At 48.4% G+C, this 22,898-nt stretch overlaps 1 protein-coding gene across 2 annotated transcripts in view; it reads right to left on the bottom strand.

The window, feature by feature from the left end:
- The window catches only part of GluClalpha (glycine receptor alpha 1), a 689,081-nt gene that overhangs the window by 543,547 nt on the left and 122,636 nt on the right, over window positions 1-22,898 (bottom strand). The window contains exon 1 of one of the 2 annotated variants that reach the window (XM_070537220.1): window positions 14,562-15,039. The exons of the other annotated variant lie outside the window; for it this stretch is intronic. The gene's annotated coding sequence lies outside the window, so the exon portion shown is untranslated. Of the gene's footprint in view, window positions 1-14,561; window positions 15,040-22,898 lie in introns of those variants that run through there. 2 annotated transcript variants of the gene reach the window in all.

Here is a 22,898-nt window from a genome sequence, read left to right as displayed (position 1 = left end):
CGTTCCCAAATTTTATCAGTGTTGACGTGTTCTCAGGACTCGGAAGTCCTAAAGACGAAAATAGCCCAAATATAGCGATGTAACTAACTAGGAATTTTCGACGCCAACCAGCATAAAAAGTAGCTTGTGTTTATAGTAAGTTTATTTCAACAAGAGACGATACGAACACTGAGTCACAATTACGGCACAATTCCACCAGGACAATACCATATACAAAATACGAAGCATTGTACAATCAGGATATTAATAGCCCAATCTGGCAACCCTGATCAGCGTCGGACGTCGCTCGGGTAAAAAGAATTTTGAACCACGCGTAACAAACCACGAAGGCCCTCCATGTCGCGCAAGGAACTTACTGAATTAATTGAATTCCCTAAAATAAAATACGCAGAAAACTCATAAAGTACGCCTTACACACAATCTACAGACATGATAGCGTCGGACAGTAATTTGAATCTACTAGAAAACATAATTCTGTTACACGAAAACCCAAAAAAACACACACACAGAACCCCCTTTTCCAGCGTTTCTACCATTCATATAAAGGTCACGGTCTCCCAGATGTGCGCGTGCAAATCTCGAAGGTCATAAAGGGCCACGCCCGTTTTCTTGCAACATCTCCAGATCAGACTCACCTCCGCCGCATCGCTGCCCACGCACGAGGCCGCGTTTCTACAAGGAAACTCGCCTTCGTGCATAGCGTTCGCCGCCAGCGCTTCCCGGTTACATAAGCTGCAGTTGCCGGGACGCGTGAGAAGCAATCAGGGATCTTTTAATGATATCGCGTTCCATTCTTAAAGGTGAATCTTCATTTTATGCGAAGCATATTACGAGAGCTCAACCCAGCTCCTCAGGCGCGGCGGTGTCGCCTTCAATCACCTTTGACCCCATGCCATACCACGTGACACCGTGAAGTCACGACAGAGGAGAAACGGGCTCCAACTCGCGCCGTCGCTCGCGGCGTCGCCTTCAAGGCTGACCACGTGACAACGTGACGTCACGACAGAGGAGAAACGGGGCTCCAACTCGCGCCATCGCTCGCGGCGTCGCGGCGGTATATAAGCAGCTGCGCTTGTTTCTAGGTGGCTTTGGCTCAACTCTTGCAAGATGGGCTGGGTGGGAATCGAACCAGGGTCTCCGAAGTGTGAGACGGAGACGCTACCACTGAGCCACGAGTACGATGCTTCAAAGCGGTACAAAAGCGCCTCTAGTGAATGCGGTGTTGCCTTAGAAACGAGCTGTTTCTAAGGCTCAGGCGTGCGTCGCTTGCTCAGGCGCACATTTCGTTGCCGCGCCGAACGCTGCGTTGCTCGACGCTCACCGCGTCCAAGGCGGGGCGCGTAGTCGCTGCGCCGTAGCCCATTGTCTTACACCCCTTGGCGGGTCGACGGGAACGCTGTCGCGTTCCACTCTTGAAGGCGAAGCAGAGTAACGCATGAGTTGTTTCTTCGTCTAGCCGAACCAAATATAGCCAATCAACAGCAGTTCACCAGGCTAAACAGTGGTTCAACAACTAAAATAAAGGCTAGTATGCTTCGCATCCTGGGCTTAACCTTAGCTAAGCCACAGCCATTTTTTAGTAACTGTAGCTGTGACGCACCTTATACGCAAAGGCGTTGTCGTAGGTCTCCGCGACGTCATTAGGTGCCTAGAAGAGCTTTTTTCCGGTAATAATTTCTTGTGGTGAAATAGAAAGGCAGATCCAGAATAGGAAATTCCGTATTTCTCTTTCTCATTGTTGGTGTTCGTAACAGTACCTAGCGAATATTTTAGCAGAAACCACTGTTGAAGCTCGTGCAACAAGTATGGTTATGAAAGAGATTCCGTGTCGAAGACGCCCTAATATCTGGCTTCGAAAACAGTAGTGCGAGAGAAGCAAGCCTACTCATGGGACGCTCACTTCACTTTGCGTTGCTATATTTAATGCCCCTCTGCTAGCTGGCTCCGAAAGCAGTGTACCCTGCAGTGCAAGTCTACACATGGTACGGATAGGGAAAACACGAAGGTTTTCATCGAAGTCGCGGAAACGCTCAATTCGCGTCATTATATTTTATACCTCTATGCACATATATCTACACTGAGCTCTACAATTCAAGTCGAGACATGGTACGGAGAGGGAAAGCACGAACAAGGTTTTCGTCGGAGTCGCTGAAACGCTCAATTTGCGTTGCCGTATTTAATACCTCTCTGCACATACATCCAGACTCGTAAATTTACGATTCCTTTTAGCAAGCCATCGCTGTGTCCGCGTCACATGTCAAGCGGCCCCGTGAACTTTTGCTAGCGTTTAAGAAAAAGATTTGCTCCCCTGGATTTGGCATATCTACTTTGCCGGTGTTTGGCCGAGTGATCTAGGACGATATCGAAGCAGCGTTATAATACGAAGCTGGGCTAATTTGGGAGATGGTGTAATGAAAATTGGGCTGGCGTCACTCTAACAATAAAGTGAAAAAAAAAAACGAAATTAATACCTGGAATTTCCCGTGCGAAAAAAAAAACGATATAATTATGAGACACGCAGTAGTGGGGGACTCCGGGATAATGTTGTCCAATGCGGTTCTATAACGTGCACCCGATGCACGGTGCGCGGGGCGTTTTTGCACTTCGCCCCCATCGAAATGCGGCCGCCGCGACCGGGATTCGATCCCGAGATCTCGCGCTTAGCAGCGCCGCGCCATAGCCGCTAAGCCACCACGGCGGGTAACGGTAAGCTGGAGTAATACAGCGGATGGGTGTTATCAAGCATGGCCGATCCCGGAGGATGTGCCCTCCGCAGTCGTGTGGTCACGTGGGTAGCGTTGTAGGAGCCACGTCGGTCGCGCCGGCACGTTCGTTAAAGAGCGTGGGTGAGGCCATTAACAGCCGCGTTATGGCACTGCGTGGCCATTCATTTTCATGAAGCCCCTTCTTGGACAAGTTGGTGCGATTTGGAAAACACGATTTCAAGGCGCTAGAAAGACAAGCGCAACCGCCGTGGTTTCTCAGTGGCTATGGTGTTGGGCTGCTGAGCACGAGGTCGCGGGATCGAATCCCGGCCACGGCGGCCGCATTTCGATGCAGGCGAAATGCGAAAGCACCCGTGTACATAGATTTAGGTGCACGTTAAAGAACCCCAGGTGGTCGAAATTTCCGGAGTCCTCCACTACGGCGTGCCTCATAATCAGAAAGTGGTTTGGATGTTGGAGCACGCTAGGGACGCGGCCAAACTCAGTGGAGCCCTGGACTGAGGGACCACCCGTGCTGAAGAGGCTTCCCTTCGACGAGAAGACAGCGTGACGAAGAGAAGACCTCGATCCGCGAGAATTCCATTTTATGCTTCAACAAATGTTTTTCTCTCTCTCTCTGGCACGTAAAACCCCATAATTTAGCAAACGCAGGGCAGAAAAACACAGACATACCCCGCGTCTTTGTGTGACTTGGTCATCCGTTGCACCAGTGCCATGGGTGTGAAGCACATTCCCAAAGCCAATAGGCGTCTTGACAAACAGGCACGTGTTTGCTATGCGGCAAAACGCGTTACGGAAGCCGTACAGTTGCATATAAGTTTTCCCGAAGCAGGGAGACATCTTCGTGAAAAGTTGCTTGCGCGTAGTTGGAAATGAAATACAATTGCTCACATTGTGTGTCTCTTGGTATAGCAGTTAATTTAAACAATTTATAGAAAGCTTCGCCTGACGTAGAATCAGTTTTTTTTTTTTTGCAGTAGGGACGCCTCTGTACAAACAATAATGGCCATTTCCGGGCCGGCAAAAATTGAATACGGGGACACTGGCTGTATGAGTGATTAGCCTGTTTTTTTCAGTTTAGTAGCGAATCCCGGTTTTCAGATTATCTTTGCGACATACGGCAGTTATGCATCCCTGCAGTGTGGGTGCATGTGTGTATATGTGTACACGCATGCCGGGTGTTTTTTGGCGAATACTTAGAACATTAAAAAAAATTGCATGTGGCAGATAGCACAGTTTTAGTCCATGATCTGGTAGGCTCGAACAGACATTACTGGCACAGAAAATCAGAATGCATAATCGACTAAACGAAGAAACCTCACTAATTATGTTTTTAACTAATTACCTGATGACACATATTGCAATTTACAATTTCTAAACGGGGAGTTCGTAAGGCGGATCCACTTGGAACGAGTTTTCAGGATCACACCATTTTGGAGATATTAATCGCCGAACTTTGCGGAGAAATGCATTGATTGGCGTTCCAGTCACTTTTGGTCATGTTTTGTTAAGAAAGTAAGTGGAACGATAGCGCATTTTTACCACAAGTTTGACGGCGCAAATCTAGTAAATGGTGTCATCCACAGAGCTCTTTTCAAGTGGATATGCCTTGCAGTCTGACCCGCTATAATTTTTAAGTTGCAATATGGGCCATTAAGTAATTATTTTAAAATTAAATTAGTCAATTTTTGTAATTTTGTTGATTAAGCATTATAGTTTTTGGCGCAGTAATGCCCGCTTCTTCGAGCAGACCAGTTCAAGGACTAGACTCGCGCCATCTGCCACAGGCAATTTAAAAACATTTTGAAAGTGTTCGCTGAAACAACATGCATATGAATTAGTTGCAAACGTTGCGCTCGTGGTTGTGTTCTCATTCTATGTGAATGTCTTAGTATGCGCTAATATGCATTTCACACGTGAAGAAACTATAGCCCAACAAAAAGATCTTTGGATCATCCCATGACAACTGTTTCCAACATGGATGCTTGACCATCATCAACTCTTTCTTTATGTGGCAAAATTTAGGTTAATTGGAAGCGTCCGTTACTGATTTATCCATCACTCAAATAAATTTGTAATTGAGAAAAATTAGGCTTCATGGAAATCCCTACGTTCTATGCCTGCGATGTCAGAACTGTAATTCAGAGAGATAAATGTCTTACATAGTCGTTCTATCCCACAGATTAGGGTGTATTATACGTTAGTTAAGCGTAGTTCAAAGTGATAAAGTTTAAACACTTGTAACATAGTCTTAGGAAATGAAGTGGTCATAATTATGGTGTACGTTTTAGCTTATTTAAAGGGGCCCTGAACCCCCCTTCGGGGGCTTGGTGAAAACACACTCCGCACGTAGCATACGTTTCTGTCAACATCTCAGCGAAATTTTGCAGTCGTCCGTGGCGCGCGGAGCTTGCAAGCAGAACGCGCAGTCCCCCCCCCCTTCCCCTTTTTTTTTTTGCGGATGCTCACTTTTCTACATAAGCCTGCTCCTCACTTTTTTCTGGACGCTTTATTTCGTAATATAGACGATTCCCATGCGCGGCCGCCATTGGCCAATAGCTGACGTCAATCAAGAAGGGAGTTTGGATCAGTGCGCTTCTTCCTACTGTTACTTTGTATATTTACTGAGGTCGCTTAATGAACAGGTTAAAGGAAGCACAAATCTGCTTTCGAATTTCGATAATAATTAAGTACTTCCGGAAGAAGCCAATAATTGAAGACGACTGCCTCCGGAAGAAGCCGACGGAAGAAGTTCACGCTCGGCCCCGGCCACCCGCGTAGGAATTAAACTTTGGCCAACCCGCTTATCATTGTTGTAGCTGTGGGGTCTCGCTATTTCCGACTACTTTTGAACACTAGTTTTCCGACTACTTTTTCATTTGCCAGCACGTGCTCACTCCTGGCCGCTCCTGGTCAGACGCCTTAGCAGACTTCGATTCATGTTGAGCCAATATGATATCGCCTCAATATGTGCAAGTTGGATGCGGCGACTATCCGTCGGTCAAGATGGCGCATGACGAAGCCGGTCCGCACCACTTTTCGTGCCCAGAGCGGAGCATATGAGCGCGCGCGCGCACTCGAGCCCTGTCCTGTATGAAGCAAACGCTAACGCACACGCAGTGCATTTGAACGTAGCTGCGCTCTGCTGCGTAGCATATGGATACCGCGGCCGCCGCGGGATGCCGGGACGAGTCCATTGACTGAGCTCACTACGGCTCGCTGAGGTCAACTGCGTTTGGCGTGTCGGGGATGTTTGATTGCCAATAACTCCGCTTCTACTGAACGCACTGAAGTACGTTTTTTAAGACGAAACATTTTTGAAATTATCTGTTTTAAATTCGCATGCAGTTCTCCACTTCGACAAAAAGTGGTTCCGGGGCCCCTTTAAGCGACACAACTATTATGTAAAAAAAATTTGTTTTAGAGGAGAATAGCGCGCCCCTCCCAAAAATTCGAGGATGAAGTTGCGCAAACCATGATTACGGCCCGCGTTCAGCTAATACTTGTACACTGAGGCTGTCATAGCAAAATTATGCGAGTTGAAGCATCTGGCAAAACAATGCACACTTTCTTTTAAATCTTAAACTTTATATCAGCTACGTTTTAGTTTAAACGGGAAAAATACATATATTTTTAAGGATGCCATATTGTGACTTATTCTTCTTCCTTCTTATTCTTCTTATTCTTCTACCTTCGCCGCAATATTTAATAAAATTTAGGTTGGCGCGTGCGTTTCTCTAAAGTATGCGTCTTAGGATGCTAATTGAGCTGAGTCATCAATGAAACCACTTACATTTCAAAACAACTGTAAAATGATGAAATGTAGCCACTCTTAACAGCGCTTAACTCTCAGATGAGAAAGTTTTAACCTTTCCAAACAAGTTGAAGGCTTCATGACTCCGAAGCACCTGTATGGTGGAGAAAATTCTGAAATTATCAACATCGAATGCCTTCTTTGGCAAGGGTTTACAGAAGGTGTGCTTTGTCTGTGCTCGCTATACTAGCGAGAACGACAATCAATCGAGGAATATTTGGCAGGCATCGATAACCGGCAACTTCTTGAAGGCCTACCTTTAGGCCCACGGCCAAAATACTGCTTGTGTCAGGCCATAAAAGCCGCTGCTATTTTTTTTTTTTTGACAGATGTAGAACTGGATATGAGATTGTAATGTGCGTTTCTGGTTAATTGTTACTTTTTATTAAAGTGTTTTCCTTTCGCATAATCATCATCTTCGACTACTCCTTCTTCTTCTTCCTTTTGTTCCCATTTTCCCCTTCCCCAACGCGGTGTTGCAAGCTAGAATATAGTAGTTTATACCGACCTCACAGTTTTTCCCTCATAATAAATCTTTCTCGCTCTCCATCTCTCTAACATTGTTTGTTTTATTTGGCTTCCGGTGGACAGTGAAACGGAGTAATGAGTGCCTAACGTACTGAAAATGAAAAAAATATAGTATAAATGTCATAATTTCGTTGCGTTCGCTTCCGGATGTCCATCCCTCTCCAACGTACAGAAACCCAACCAGACAATATTTCATGATCGGCACATTTTTTCTTCTATTATAGTCGCAGTGAAGCGTTGATGTAGTTTAGTTGGCATAGTTCCACATTTCCGGCGGAGCAAAGGCGTTTTGCTAGCGTCGATTATGCAAATTGTGCTCTATAATTGCCGGCCCTTCTTGGTATAAAAAATCTGCTCATCCTTCCTTCTCCCTACAAAAAGAAAAACAATAAAATCACCCGCGAATGTTTGACCAAAATAATGTAAGATACGACAAAAAAAAAGTTGCATTCTTTTTATGTCTGTCCACCCAGAACTGCTAACGTTTGTTAGCGCGAAATCTCCTGTGCATCTAAGCTTCGGCTTCGGCAGTACTTGTGGGAAACTCCAGATGGAGACGACAACATGATGCGTAAAGAAGCGTATTATTCAATAGCAGTTCCATATAAAAAGCAAAGAAAAAGTACCGGAATTGTCACATTTTCTCTTGGTGGGAGGAGTGGGAAGAGAAGGAGGAAAGAAAGAGAGAAGGCAGGGATGTTAACCAGAAATGCGCCTGTTTGGCTACCCTACTCTGGGAGACGCGAAAGAGGTAATAGAAAGATAAGATAGAGAGAGGGGGGGAGGGGGAGGAAAGCCGCGGTGAGCTCGCACACGCACGCGGACGGCCTGAGCGAGTCAAAAGCGTTCACATACGTCAGTCGTCCTCAAGAAAGACAAAAGTGCCCTCACAGCTTTGTGGGCCGACAAGCGATGGGGACGGTCTTCGAGTAGCACCTGCACAGACAACGGCCGATCGTCCAGTCGTCGCATGGCGATAGATAATGTGGGAACGCAGCTGTGTTAATATGGAGGCATACAACGAGGGAGCGAGTGAGCTGCATTCGTTTTTCGCTTTGAAAGGCATGTTGACGGCGCTTCGTGTTACGCAGTTACGGCGAGCAGCAGTGTACCGTATACGTTGAGCTTTCACAATAATACGAAGTGAATATTTCGAACGGGTGCTGGCCCTGCGCCAGCACCCATTCTACATAACTGTTCCTATGGGCTTGCTATAACTAGTTGACAATCGCGAAACATAAAGGGTGCCACGCACGTACTTCTCGTCACCCTCAAAGTATGGCCAGGAAGACACTAGCTTGATGTTCGGAGGCCATGTGGGAATGACAACCAAAAGGTTAGGAATATCCCACTCGACGACACCTATTAAATGACTAACACATGACTCGGTTTACGAGCGCCTAGTCAAAGCAAAGTTAGCCCATATCTTTGTTTCTGTAATAAAAGCGCGAGTTTCAAATGAGAAGTGTTTTGCGTTATGAACTACGCGTTCCTGTGCCCAAGAGAAGACAAACGGGGGGAAAGAGGGACCTTGTCGTCGGCAAACCGGCACAGTAGCCGAATGGAAAAAAAAGAAGAAAGAAAGAGGCATATGTTCTTTCTGCGTGCGAGGCACAATTTGCAGCGTGAGCAATTTGGCGGTGAACGTGAAACAAAAGAGCGTTGCAAGGAGCTACCGAAACAGCAACAAGCCGCGCGACAACGAGCAGTCTGCTTTTGGTGTAGGAGGGGGGGAAGGGTTGTTTTTCGCGTGTCGCGTGCCTGCTAATTGGATCAATTAGCAATAAAAGTGACCCCGTCCTGGGGCGCGCCATCATTACGCGCTGCACGCCGCCTTGAACGACAGCAGCAGGGACCCCCAGCGTGCCCCCCCCCCCCACACCACCACACTAATGACGTCGCCGGACGTGCACGTTTAAAACAAGCACGCCCTTTCGCCCTCTCCCTTCACTACCGCAAGCCTTCACGCTAGCAGTCCGTGAGCGGGCGCACACTGCTGCCTGTTGGCTCCAATCAAGAAGGCCGCAAGTCAAACAAAGTCGGCAGCCTGCGCGACTCTCAATTAGTTACAGCCGCAGAGCACGTTGAATGGACACGTGCACTGCCAACAGTCCACGCTTCTCCGCTCGCGCGTACACCGGGAGCCATGTTTTTCGGCCCAGCACCAGAATAAAAAAAAAGGAATGTGGCGGGGAGTCTTTCTTTCTTTTTCCGAGTCTCGACCACGAGCCTGCGGGCTACTCGCGCCGGTTTGTGACGTTGGTCCGGCATCGTCCGCGATGTCTCTCGGGGCACGCTCCTCGAGGCTGCAACCAGACTGATTCTTTGGATGAAAACAAGAACGGACTGCGTTATTCACGCATCTGGGCGTCGTGCTTCCGCATGGAAAACCCGCACTTCGCATGTCTCCATCAAAACTGCACTTCTTACGTGCGTGTACCTCTTAGTGCAAAGTGTTCGCATGTTGCGAGCACGAACTCTGCCGTCGCGACACAAGCTAGGAGCTGTCAGCGTCACCAGCGTGTTTGTTGCGCAATAATCATGGTGACGTGAAACGTTGCTTATTAGACTGTCATTGATTGGTCGAAGAGCAGAAGGCCCTCCTTGATGGGTTTTAATGCAAAATGGCATCGCACGCTATAGTGGAAGTCAATCTTCCAGAAGGGGCACTATATCTTCAAGAGGGAGGTGTTTCGCCCCTCCGCTGAACAGTCTTACAGATACCAATTCGTTCCCAACGCAGTACTTGCTAACAGTCACCAATAGCTACAATGTGGTAGGATAATGTGGTTTATAATGTGGTAGGATTGCTTAGGCATTGCGGTGTGGAAGTGGAGGTGTGGAGGCATCATATATTTGACAGGGGTTGGGGACTAGCCACGTCGCGTCGCTCATTTCACTTGGCAGCGCGCCACATTTACCACCGTTGCATGAGAAGCCCCACATACGTTAAATGGAGAAGCTAGGACGGGGATATTGACGGCATGCCTTTGTAAGGCTTATTCGGCTGCAGCTAGCACCTTTCATTTTGGACCACCGAAGAGATAGGTGAAATTGTACGGTTTCCTCGTTTCAAAGCTGGCACAGTGGGCTATAGGAGGGACGCCGTGTGGAAGGGCTCCGGAGAGCCATAGACCCCGGGATTGAAAATTTGACGAAAGACATTGCGTGGCGGTTGCCTCACGAAATCGAGAAGAAAGGCTTTTTGATGTTGAGTTGTCACGTAAGAACATGTTGTTTTCATCCACACTATATAAAGCAACACGATGAACCTTTCTTTGCGATCGAAATCGCTGCTGAAGTAAAGCGAGACGAATTCATTCAATATATCAGTGCGCCTAAATGTCCCATTCGATTCTGCACTCTCCGCATCAGGCAGTTGGAAAGCTCACCTGCATGTTCTGCATTTCGTAGGTAAGCTCCCTTTTCCGGTGAATTACATTTGGTGCTTTAGATTTTAAGGCTAGTCGTCTTTGTGAATTAGAAACAACTTAGTCACTACTTCCCTGAACAAGCTCCGCTCATTGTTTTAGTCGGTTTCTTTCAAATACAAGCTTATCTGGCACATTTGCTCGCGTAAAGACGCTCTGAGAAGGCGAATCTGCAATAAAACCCTCGCATAATTTCGTCCAATCACACAGGCATTACTTTCTGAAATATTCTGAGTGTATCAACTAGTTCATTGCGGCACGAACCTGTAATAGTGTTTGTATGTAGTACTGTACGCGTGTGTTCTTTTATGTCATAAACTTTTTTTATATTTGCGTTTTGTGCGCCAATTGGCTAATTACCCAATATGCATTCTTAGTAGGACTCAAAATTAGGCTATGGCATCAAATATATTTATACAAACGTTGCAAATATTTATGTGACATAACATTAATTCGATTAAATTCGATTCAAAGGTCCGGAATACACCCATGGATTTTTTTGTTGCGACAGCGCTTCACTTACTAAAGATCGCGTTTCAATCGGGGGCTTGTTCGGTTTAATCACTATATGATTACTTTTCTTGGAAGTGCTACGGAATACCGCATTAAGCAAGCATAGTTTAGACTACTAAGCTTGACACTATGAGTGCAGCGACGAGTCAATTCCCACGGCACTTTCTGGGAAGCTCCACATAAAAATGCAATAGTGTTTTAGCGGTATAAATGCGAGAGAAACGCGTTAGCACTACGTCGCACGTTTTTTATGTCCCGGATCTACAAGTTAAACCACGTTCACCACATTGCAATTTGTTGTGCAGGCACTCACTCGACACGCGCCCTGCCTGTTCAAGCAGCCAAGTGCAACTCACAGTGGTCCGCAACAGACCTCCGTTACAGTTGCATAATACATATATGCGTGTGTGTGTGTATGTGTGAGTGCGTGTATGTGTTTAGAGATGAGAAACACAACTGCGTGGTTACCTTCGGTTTATTTGCCCAACAGTTTCGGTCGGTGGACCGACCTTCTTACGGGGCTAAAGTAAGTTCTCCCGGCACAGCGCGGTGAGAATTCGCTTAGTTCTTGACGAAGGACGTTCCATCGAACGAAGCTGTTGGGCAAATAAACCGAAGATCACCGTGAAGTTGCGCTTCTCATCTTTCTAAAGTACGCTTGGGCCTATTGAAAAATCGCGTCATTGCATGTCGTAACGGGATCAAGGAGACACAGAGACAGCACCCGTTCCTGGGCCAGCTGTTGTTTTCTCTTTCACCTCCCCTTCCTCCTGTTTGCTCTTCCCGAAAAGGCGCCGAGTCCTGGTGCCATTCTTCCACCTCACACTCGGCCACGCTGTTGGCCTTGTAAACAAAACAGAAGCTACAGTTAAGTCCAATCGGCGTAATGTTTTCTTGAGGCGCGACACGTGCACAGCGAAGTTATTTCTTTTCCGCCGGTCAAGTCCAACGCTTGGATCGGAGGTGCTAACGCGCCATGTATTATCTCCTACGAGCTCGGTAATGGTGAAAGGCCCCTCGAATTTTGCGAGTAGCTTCTTGGCCGGACAGTTGCCGCCTCTTCGCGCCCACATCTCGTCGCCGATGGTGTACGCAGAGGCAGGTCGACGGCGACGGTCATAATAGCGCCTCTGTTTTTCTTGCGCTTACGTGGCTTTTCCCTTCGCAGCAGCTCTGATATTGTGGCAAGCGACTGTGCGACAGTCAGAGCGTGTGACGCTAACGGGAGCATCTAACCTGAGGACCGCTTTCAGCCGGAGCAGCTTCCCTTGTACGATTCCATACGGCGTCACACCAGCAGACATCTCCACCACTGTGTTAACCGCGAAGCCAGCTGCCGAAAGGTGGATGCCCAAATCGGTCTCTCCTTTCTGTTGTTCTTTTGTATACGATGCGCGTCTTGCTTGAAGGCGCTGGTTTACTCGCTCAATAAGGCCGTTTGCCTGGGCATGAAATGCGGATCTGTAATTATGTTGCACCCACAACGTCGAAAGATACTTTCGCAGTTCGAGGCTGCGAAATGTTGTAGCACGATCTGATGTCAATTTCTTTGGCAAACCATGCCTCCATTCAAACCTCTGTTTCAGATTAGTCAACTAAGGGAGTGGATTCCAGGGTTGGTACGACTGTCACTTCCATGTATTTGGACAGATATTCCACAGCTACAATGATGTGACAGTTTCCAGCAGTGGTGGTGGATAGCGACACTATATAGTCAATTCCAGCAGTATGAAAGATGTCTGCGGATATCTCAACAGGTATTAACAATCCAGGCTGCCACCCTGGCAGTAGCTTAAACTGTTGCCACGCTTCGCAGCTGGTGACGTTAGATCGCACATTGATTTTCATCTTCGGCCACCAGAAGCGTTCTTCTAACAGGCGGAACGTGGCTCATTGGCCGATGTGTCATTCTTCGGGATTATCATGAATGGCTCACAGTACTTCTGTGCAGAAACATTTCGGAGTCAACAGGAGGTAATGTTCTTCCGAGCGGTCTTTCTTCCACTGACGGCGGTGCAATACATTAATGAGTACTGCAAACATTGAGTTTATTTTCGTGCCAGTTATAGGGGCAATGATTGTCGCGAAGTCTTTGTCCTCTTGTTGCGCTTTGGGCAAGGCTACTTGGGCAGAGAAGATGTGATTTTGCCTGTTTTGTTTGAAGCGTTCGATGGAGTTGCTTGCTCAGGTATCGGCGATGTTATTCAGGACACCGACACGATGTGGCCCGTCGAAATCATATTCATAAAGCGTCATAATCCACCGGGCAAACATCCATGTTAACACAGAAATATCAATTACCATGGTGAATCTGCGCCCGAACAGACAGTGCGGCAATTTGTCATCTACGCTCCCCACCACTGCCAGACATTCCAGCTCAAACAAGTGATTGTGGCGCTCGGTGTCGGAGAGTTTTCGGCTAGCATAAGCAGCGATGTGTACGGCACCATCTGGATCGCGTTGCACGAGCACTGCCCCTAGACCGACTTCGCTAGCATCGGTGTGCACTTCAGTGGTCCAGCCATCATTGAAGTGCCTTAATACTTGATAGACAGTGAGCTTCCTGCTTTATCATGCGGAAAGCGTTCTCTTGCATGGCGCTCCACTCAAATTGCCCGTCCTTTTCAAGGAGGTCGCTCAGGGTAGCCGCCATTGAAGCGAAGTGTGGAATAAACCTCCACAAATACGAGGCCATGCCCATAAATGACTGAATCTGTTTCAAGCAGGTTGGTGTGGGGTATTCCGATACTGCCACTATGGCCTCCGGGAGTGGCTGAATGGCGTCAGGGGAAATATTATGTCCAAGGTACGCTATCTTAAACAGGCCGAACTGGCACTTCTCGCGTTTCAACGGGACCTCGCCTCATAAAGTCTGCACTGCCCTTCATCCAAATTGCGAAGGTGCTCGTCTTCGGTGGTGCCGACAACCAGGATTTCATCTAAGTAAGCCACACACGCTTGGTTCTTCATAGAGCCTAGGACTGAATTCATGGCATGCTAAAATGTACTAGGGACCGTTCGTAGGCCAAACGGCATGCAATTGAATTCATACGAGCTCGACAAGTCCGAAAGGCTGTCTTGCACGTGTCTTCTTCGGCGACGTTGATCTGGCGATGCCCTGCACGTAAGCCGAGAGACGAAAAGAACCTGCAATGGCGGACTGTGTCCATAGTATCAGTAATGTGGGGTAAGGGCTACATGTTGGGCGTCATACGCTTGTTGAGGTGCCTGTAACCCACGCATAAACGCAAGGACCCGTTTTTCTTCCGCACGAGCACGACGGGCGCTGCCCACAGACTTGATGAAGGCCTAATTATGCCCGCGACGAGCATTTCGCATACTTGATTGGTGATAACGGTGCGCTCTCTCTCTCTCTCTCTCTCTCTCTCTCTCTGCGCAACTCCTCAATAGGACGCACATCTGAGGGTGGTTCCCCGTAGGTACTTGATGCAGAAGCATATTAGTGCCCGAGAGATCTGTAATGGTTAGCGAACACCGCTTACTGGCGAGCCAGTATCGAACTTAAAGCAAGCGAACTAAGGGGCTCACCTGTAGGCGTTGGCAGTGGCATCGCAGTAGTATCAGTTAATGCAGGCTGGATCTGTACGTAGCCGCAATCAATGGTGATTTTCAGGTCATCGGAGAGTAAAAAATCTCTTCCAAGAATCATGTCGGCAGGCAGGTCCTCGAAGACGGGAATGGCCGGCAGGAAGTTTGTCCCTGCTGTTGTCCGGACATAAACGCTGAGCATGCCCAATGGCATCACACTACCTCCTAGCCCATGGATTGGAGACTGCGTCCACGGGGGAATGGCGTCGGGAGCATGACGCTGTTGTAGTGCCGTCCGTTCGGTGCGGGTATCAATGAATGCTGACAAGTCGCCTATTCCTTCGACATGCACTGGGAAGAATGAAGTTCTGAAGGCCTAGTATTGGATTCGAGACTGCATCGATTAGCGGCATTCCTTCGCGTGGTGTCCAAGACGTCCGCAATCGAAGCAGCAGCGGCGCGCTGAGATGTATGGGTACTGTCCAGCCTGCGGCGCGCAGAAAGTGAGACGGCGTTGTATGCACTGCTGTAGTTTCACAGCCTTGTGAGCGAAAACCAGAGGAGGAGGAGGAAGAGACAAAGGGGAGGAAAGACACGGAGGTTAGCCAGTGCAAGTACCGGCTGGCTAACCTGTGCTGGGGAAAGGTGTAAAGGGAATAAAAGGAGAAAGAAGAAGAAGAGGAAAAGAAAACTTGGAAACCAGAAAATTCACACAATAACGCGATACTACGCGCTACAACATTCAAAGGCGGTCGTACAATTCGCATGTCCTTAAAAACTTCAACAAAGCCTTTAAGGCCTTGAGTGCCGAAGCCCGTCTGGACCAGTATCCTAGAGCTCTTTCCTCTCTAAAGGGGCGATTGTCCAGTTTTTCAAGCGCCGTCACGAGGTGAGATCTCAAAAGACTGAGATGACAGTGGCAGCATGAACAGAGTCGCACAGTCCGTCGACCACGTACTGATGCGCAGCTGGAGACGGCCATCTGAGGCCGCAGTCGTTGAGGAGTCGGATGTTATCGTAGACATAGTTGGTGACGGCTACAGTGGGAGGTTGTCGACGTGACCATCTACGCGTGAACTGGTCATCTTATGTAGACGAGAGCGCTCCGAAGGCACGCATTAACGTGCTGCCCTCCATTAGGCCCAAGTTTGGTGATTACCGCCATCGTACCGATACCATGCTTTGGCAGAATTTCAACTATCAGCAATCGACATTTTAGCGTTGTCAGGCCAAGAGTACCGACGGGCCAAGAAACTGATGGTTTGTAGCCAGAGGGTCGGATTATCCGGAAACCCCCGAAACTCTGCAATTTCTGTAAGCGATGGCGGAGGCAGCGCAGTACGCGCCAAGGCTGTGGCGACGGAGTTTTTGGTGTCTTCGAAGTACTTTGCCATGACAGCGATTGCCTATGTCAATGCGGCGAGGCCGCTAGAAGCCGCATTTGCGGAAGGAGTTTTGACCTATAGTGGCGATGCTGAGGTCGCTTGTGGTACGGTACGGGAAACAGAGCCTAAGGGAGCGTGTACGGCCTCCCTTGGCGCCGAGGTAGTTCCTATATCAACGGCAGTGGATTCGCTGACCTGAGCTGTGTTGACGGTTGCAGACAGCGTGATGACTGTGACTGCAGCGCTGGTGAGCTCGGTTGCCGAAGCCAAGGTCGATGTGTGTGTATATATATATATAGTATTCCTTGAAAGCGCTACTTCCATTCATCCAGCGGTGTTGACCAAGACTTAGACCATCTAACGTGTATCGTGCATTTGTAGACGCCTTAGCACCTCAAGGGCCGCTTTGTGCGTTAGTTTAAACATCCGACACGCCAAGTGGCTTCAGCTGCGGGACCTTCTCAGACCAAAGAAATATTCTGCATCTAAACTGTAATTAAAATGTAATTGCTTGTGTAGACGCTTTATAAGTTCAAGTGCTGTCCTAAACTAAGCTTTAAACTTGCGCACAACATTCATGTTGGACTGCAGCTTGTGCTTGAACTGTGGTAGTGTCCAGCCTCCACTTTGCACGCTACTAAAGCACACTTAGCCCTTATGCGGTATGCAGACCTCGGTGGGCCTCTGCGCTTTATGTCGAGTCGGCGCGCTAGCGCGTTTCACCTTGGTGTTCGTATGTGAGCGTGTTCTTTTCTGTCATTCTCTTTTTCGTGCCTCGTCATATAGTACATATAGAGCAGTATGAAAAGCTTCTCGGTAGAATATCATATTCAGTTATCAGAAGTTTATCTCTTTCTTTCTTTGCATTTCGTTCTCTCATTCTTTAAAAATTGCGTATTTCACCCGCAGTTTTTTTTTTTTTTTACCACGAAGAAGTTGCAACTAAACTTAAGAATACAGTTGCAAGGAATTGTTATTTCTCGAAAATAATGATAGTTTACTTCACTATCATCCTTATTTCAGTGTTTCTTATGTTTTCCCACTTATTTGCGATATTTCTTAATTTCCTCAGAAGTACATGCATGTTGAAGACAACTTCTCTTGCAGCACTTGAGAGAGGAAAAAAAATGAATAAATTAATCATGAGTGAGCCTCCTTGGCGACTCTCTGTTGGAGTAGTGAAAAGAGGACAGAAAATTAAGAGGAGTAAAGAAACGCATGAGTTAGTGCGCATTGGAATCATCGACATAACTTAATTTTCAGCGTTATGACACCGACTTTCGATCAGTCCGGTCGAGTTCAGGAATCACGGCAGAGTGACAGAAGCAGCTTGTGAAAACCGAAACACGCATAGGTGCTTCGGTTTAGATTGAACTAATGGCTTCAGAGTAGGTTCTAGAATGACATGATCATTAAGAGATTACAAGAGGTTACAGTTAGTCATGAGAGACCAACTCACTGACCCGTGCTCTAACCGCAATTATTCAAACAACCTTGTTTGTACTTAACTCAAATATCTCTCCTTCCCACTAAAAAGCTCCATAACCTACTTCGGCCTCGGGTTCATTACGTAGTCTTTCAGAAACGAGTTGAATATCGCCTCGTGGCTAGAATGCAGGAAGCGTTCGGCACATAGGAGGCGGTGAGGGTGGGTGTTGTAGACGGCGAGCGAGCTGCATGGCATGAGCCGCTATGCACGGTCACTTAAAACGGCTTCTCGCGAATTCCCTCACCACTACCGGCGGTGGTTTCGTGCGAACGCAGGGAGCGGTGCTGTGAAGACCTTGGCATAAGCTTTAATGTGCTGCAGCACTTAGTTGAATGACTGCATTGAAAGCGTCGCGGAGTCAGTGAAGTGCTTCGGTGTTCGATGGCGCTAGCCGTTTTGCTCAGCCGTCGAACATTTGAACGAGCCATTCAGCCTCGGATTGAAATAGATAAAGCAGTGAAAATCACCAAATAATAATGTAAACAGTAAGCTTTCTTATAAAGCGGTGCATTCCTCGCCTCTCCTGCCCACTTTTTGGGCGCTGGCTGCTCGATGCTGGCTGTCTTGCACTATTGGTCGGCGCAAAACATAGGGCAAGCAAACACCGAATATAGTGCAAAGTGAGATAGGCCGCAGCTGGAGGTGATGCGCGTAAGCGATGTCATGAGCTCCAACGCAAACACGCCGTAGTCGTCATTTAATAGCGCTCACTCCATTTTGCTAATTCCTTTTCACCGCTTTCACTCTGTCATCGTCTCTCCTTTGTCATTTCGTCATCAAGCCATGGTCCACGCGAAGTCATTATCACCCCGTCGTCGTCACTCCGTGGTATTCATTTTATTGTCGTCATTCTATCGCCATCATACCGTAGTCGTCACGCCGGCATTATCATGAGGTCGTCGACATGCATGCCGTCATCAAACTATTGCCATTATACCGAAGTCATCATTTCACTGTCATCATTACGCTGTCGTCAGACAGTCAATGTCATGCATTCGTGGGCATAGCGTCGTCGTCACACTAGCTTAGTCATTCCATCGTCTTTGCACCACCGTCGTCCTACAGTCATCGTCATTCCCTGCTCCACACCTCATTATCCTGACGTCGTCATCATCGCCGTGCCATTGTCATCATTTCAGAGCCGTTAGCTATTTTCCTCAAGGCAACATCGCACCATCATCGTTATGCCATCGTTGCTGTTCATCATCATAATTCTTTCATACTGATTCTACAGTCGTCACGCGATTTTCTTCATGCCATGGGCGTCACGCTGTCATTGTTATCCCGTTGTCGTCATGCCGTCGTCATCGTAAAATTGTCATAATTTCAGAATTGTCATCGCATTGTCGTCGGGGCGTCTTACTCACAACATTATTGTCATGCCATCGAGGCCATTCCTACTCGTCATTCGATCACCATTATGCTATCGTCGTCGTTCCATCGTAGTCGTTTTACTGTCGTAATTCTGTCCTAATAATTCTGGCGTCGTCACGCTGTCGTCATCGTTCCAACATAGTCATCACATAGTCGTCAGTTGTCTTCCTATCGTCGCGGTAAATTGATCGTCGTCATTTCTACGTCATCATCCCGTCGTCATCCTGCCGTCCTCGTTACTATGTCGTCGTCATATTGTAGTCATCATTTCACTGTCGTCATTCCTACGTCTTCATGCTTGAGATTCGTATGCTTGAGCGCCACAAGTTTAAGTTAGGCAAGGCGTTTCCCAGTGGACATGCTTTGAAATTGTTCGTGTGCTCTATACCTGCAAATGAACGCTAAACAAGAACGCAGCGATCTTTGCACACACCAATGAAAGATGCGCTTAAACTTATTTCCACAACGCGTAGGACCCGCACTAGTTCTGTAGAGCGTGCTTCCCTGCAAGTGGACCTTTGAGCAGGAAAAGCTAACTACAAAGTACAATTTCAGATAATTTTATGCAGGCGCTTATAAAAGACGGTTTGTGTGGCGGGGTTCATGTTAAGGAACAACAATGAAAAGTAAAAAAAAAAGGAAGTTTCCCAAGCAACCTGGCATCAGAACCAGTTTCACGATTATCGGGCTTAGGGGGCTACGTTGCATGCTCTGGTACTCATGAATTCGCTCGCTTTTGTGCTCAAAACAGGGCTCACACCCACCTGATACGGAGAACACCCACCTGCTTCAGCAACACAATATTGTGAAACAAATTTTAGTCGGCCGTGAACTCCTATTCTACGTGAGAAGGAACACCGACCTCGCATCATGTGATGTCTGCTTGGAAGTGAACGACAGCCTAAGGATGCATGAATTCACGATTCCCATGACGTAGCCAGGGTGTGGCACACAGCGCACATCCATAAATGACTTTGTGAGTATGAAGCCCGCCCGTATCCTCCCTCCACACCCTCAGCCTGCCGTCCTTGGTCAAGTGCCGTGTACCACCACCCCCTCCCCCCCTCCCCCCAAAAAAAGAAGTTCTGGCTACGCGATTGCTAGAGGCTGCCCCCAAGAACAATCTGGAAACTGCAGGAGTCAAAGAAATAGCAGAAACATTAACGCCAAAGAAATCAAAACAAGCTAAATAAAATAGCTACAAGAACTTAGGCTGAAGCGCCGCTTTAGCTGAGTGGATACATCTGCTGTGACGCTCGCATGAAAGGAAGGAATATTGAAGATCTTCGCAAATGGTGCTGAGCAGGCACCTATAAGCCTTTCCGTGCTCGAAACACCGGTTCTGATCAAGTCACAGATGCCAAGCAGCACTGGGTCTGGTCAGTGCTTGGGAGAAAGCCCACATAGAAACTCGGAGTGTTCGCCACACAGCGAGTAGTGAGGTCACTGGGTGCATGCTTTCCCATTGCCATGTTCAGCAGACCTATTTTATCTTCATCTGTCCGCTAAATTTGGGGCCGGCCTGCTCTCTTCGTGCAGTCATAGCTGCCGTCAGTCTCTTTGCGGGACCCTCCACAATTTCGTTTTCCATCCGGTGTGATGCGCTTGAAAATGTAACAGCACTTGCAATGTTTTGCTAAGTTCCTGTGCGTGTTTTGAAAAGCTTAGTAATTCAATAATATTAGAGGTCGTTTAGGTTCGACTCCAGAGACGTCGAAGACGAAGTTATACCAGCTTCTTCATCCTATTGGCATTATTCCATGGTCGTCATTCCAGCGTCCTCTCTATGGTCTTGATGTCAGGGTCGTCCTGCCATTGTCATCATTCCAGAACTGTTATCCCAGTTTCATCGCACGGTCCTTGTCACATCGCCGTCGTCATGCTGTGTCCTTGCGCCATCATTATCGTGCACATCGCCGTCGTACTGTCACCGAGACGCTGTCGTCGTCACGCTGTAAATTCAGATGAATTAAAATCACCGTTAATTCCGGCATAGTAAGTTCGTTTCCTTTTCTTAATTTCCTTTTTTATATATATAGAATTTCAGTTTTGCAATGCTCGAAGCTGCCAAAATTGTTATTCCTCCCAACGAACGCGCCAAAATAATGGGCTATTCAACGGACTCGGCCAGCCCTTTACATTGAACATACCAAAACCTATATAAGAAGACACAAAAAGACGTGACAGTTGTCTCGTCTAAGAAGAGAGCCCTGTGGTGCGATCGGAGATGGTTGTTCGGCGCGTTCGTTCGGCTACCGGCGCGCGCGATTAGCCTACTCCGCGCCGACGTCACCAGCCGCGGGGCGCGGCCACGTTTTTGGTGACGTCAAAATGACGACACGCTCCTGTCAATCATCCTCCCACCGAGCATTTCGCCTGCTAGGCGCTGAACCCGACGGGAGCTGGGAAGTTTGGAGCGATCATACGGCTTCACATGGCGCGTCTGGTGGATTGGATTGGATCCAACCAGCGGCTGCGGCATGGCACGCTTGGATCCAATCCATAGTTTATTTCGAGAAAATGGCGCTTCCGTTGGGAACTTACGTTGTTGCGCTGGCGTTTCTAGAGGAAGGAAGAGAGCGAGCGGGTGGAGGTGCGAAACGCGTTTGAAGAAATGGCAGAAAGTGAATTCCGGCGTCGTTTTTGCTTCTCGAAACAAATAATTCGTTGGTTGTACAGAGAAATCGACCCCATCATCGGTGCCAGCGAGCCACTGTAATGTTGTCACTGCCTCTTGAAAAGTGCGCCACTCTTCCCGCTGTTTCTTTTCCTTTTTTCTCCTCGCTGTGCGCGACACCACCTAGGGACGACGCAAAGAAACTAAGTTATAAATTGCAGTAGTCACACGTACTACTATTTGAAAACGTGCTTGGGCTTGAGAAGAAAAGATACATTTTTTTAGATAAAGATTTCATTCATTTGGAAGACGAGAAACATTTCGTTTTGTAGTATACTGTCTGCAAGCAGACGACAAACGACGGAAGTAAACTTCCGGGGAGTCCACGGCTTCCTGATTGGCTGCTCTCTCCACCCCGCTGTCACAAATTTTCCATACTGCCACTTGGTGACGTTTCAGCAACCAAACAGAACGCGTATCGAACAAAATATCTCCGATCGCATCCCTGGTTTCCGTTCCGCCGAGAATCCGTGACGAACGTCATCGCCGGCAACGCGAACAATCGAACGACCAACCGATATAAATGGCGGCTCCGCCTGACGTCATTGCGGCGTCATGGTCCGAAAGTGGCCGTGCGAAGAATCGCCAGAGCCACTCGAGGCGAACGAGCCGCAAATCGGCCGCCCGCCCACTTCGCTCGCCACCCGCCTCTTTCCTTCGCCAGTCAGTATCCGGTACCGACGGGAAACAACGTAACGCCAGTAGAACGGAGTGCGGGGGGTAGTTGTAGGGGAAAGGGGGGGGGGGGGGTCGAGGATGCGATGGGGGAGTCGCTCAAGGACGTCGACGGAGGGCCTGTCTTCAGGATGGGAGCCGACTGAAATGGTAGCAGCGTTAGCCGGGGACCGGCCGAACTACGCTCCAAGCCCCCGGCGTGTGTCTGTGTGTGTGACGACAGCGAACAAGCGGGTATAGGCTGGCGGACCCGGCTACGAGCTCGCGCTGGCACATCGTAGGCCTAGAGAGCGCATCGGGCCGCCTAATAATGCCTCGTCGCTGGCAACATCGGCGCGTCTCGTTCGTCGCCACCGCCGCCGACTACAGGATGGAGACGGCTCGTTCCGCTATCAGCGCCTTTTCGCGCGGTCGCGCACGGCGTTGCGATGGGGGGGCGGGTCGCGATCGAAGACGCGACGATGGTTCATCAATCACGACTGCGCCCGCCGCCGCTCGCCTCTGCCACTTCTCGCCGAGCGTTTCCTCAGACCCGCGCGTTTTACAGATAGCGTGAGGCTGCACCGCCGTGAGTGCGTGTTCGCGCACGCGTGGTTCTGTTCCCAATTTTCCTGCATTATTTTTTTTTGCCTCGCACCACTGTAGCCGCTGAAAGGTTGAGAAGGTGGTGGCGACCGGTGCGCCATCTTTGCATGTGTGGAAGCTTGCGCGTCGCTCGCGACTTCTGAGAGTACGGC

The sequence above is a fragment of the Dermacentor albipictus genome, chromosome 4 (assembly GCF_038994185.2).
Source record: "Dermacentor albipictus isolate Rhodes 1998 colony chromosome 4, USDA_Dalb.pri_finalv2, whole genome shotgun sequence".
Classification (NCBI taxonomy): Eukaryota; Metazoa; Arthropoda; class Arachnida; order Ixodida; family Ixodidae; genus Dermacentor; species Dermacentor albipictus.
Note: the sequence above shows the minus strand (reverse complement) of the source record. Positions and strands in the feature narration are given on the sequence as shown.